Below are 557 nucleotides of genomic sequence, written 5' to 3'. Positions count from 1 at the left end.
TGAAGAAGAAGAGGATGATGAAAACTATTCGGATCCTATGTTCCCTAAATACGGTGATACTACAATGGGGGGAAGCTAAAGATCAAGAGGCACCAGATGTGCCTGCTGATGATGATCTTTGTCGGGTCATTGTAGATGCACAGAGAGAATGCGAAAGTGAAAGGGAGAAGTTCATGTTAGATCGCATGTTAGAGGATCACAAAAAAGGGTTGTAGCCAAATTGCAAAGATGGAAACACAAAGCTCGGTACCACACTGGAATTTCTGCAATGGAAGGCACATAATGGTGTATCTGACAAGGGATTTCAGAAGCTACTGAAAATAATGAAAAAGAAGCTTCCAAAGGATAACGAACTGCCTGACAGTACGTATGAAGCAAAGAAGGTTCTGTGTCCTCTAGGATTAGAGGTGCAGAAGATACATGCATGCCCTAATGAGTGCATCCTCTGCCGCGGTGAGGAGTACGAGAATTTGAATGCATGCTCGATATGCGGTGCATTGCGGTATAAGATCGGACGAGATGACCCTGGTAATATTGAGGGCCAACACCCGAGGAAG

This window comes from Hordeum vulgare, chromosome 2H (assembly GCF_904849725.1).
Source record: "Hordeum vulgare subsp. vulgare chromosome 2H, MorexV3_pseudomolecules_assembly, whole genome shotgun sequence".
Lineage (NCBI taxonomy): Eukaryota > Viridiplantae > Streptophyta > Magnoliopsida > Poales > Poaceae > Hordeum > Hordeum vulgare.
The sequence above is the reverse complement of the archived record's forward strand: the minus strand, read 5'-3'. Positions refer to the sequence as shown.